Source organism: Echinops telfairi, unplaced genomic scaffold, assembly GCF_000313985.2.
Source record: "Echinops telfairi isolate 266 unplaced genomic scaffold, ASM31398v2 ScPeMD7_8;HRSCAF=38, whole genome shotgun sequence".
Lineage (NCBI taxonomy): Eukaryota > Metazoa > Chordata > Mammalia > Afrosoricida > Tenrecidae > Echinops > Echinops telfairi.
Window position 1 is genome coordinate 10743192 of NW_022103905.1, and position 318 is coordinate 10743509.

The following is a 318-nucleotide window of genomic DNA, read 5'->3' on the forward strand; positions in this document are numbered from 1 at the left end:
AATAATTTATAAATTATCAAGGGTTCATGAGGGAGGGGGAGCGGGGAGGGAGGGGGAAAATGAGGAACTGATGCCAGGGGCTTAAGTGGAGAGCAAATGTTTTGAGAATGATGAGGGCAATGAATGTACAAATGTGCTTTACACAATTGATGCATGGCTGGATTATGATAAAGAGTTGTATGTGCCCCTAATAAAATTATTTAAAATTTTTCAAAGAACCTTTTGGTTAAAAAAGCCCTCACAACTTTAACAGAAGAGACCAGATTGCCATAGTATGACAGCAATGTAAAAAAAAAATTCTTAAATTTTACCTTTTAC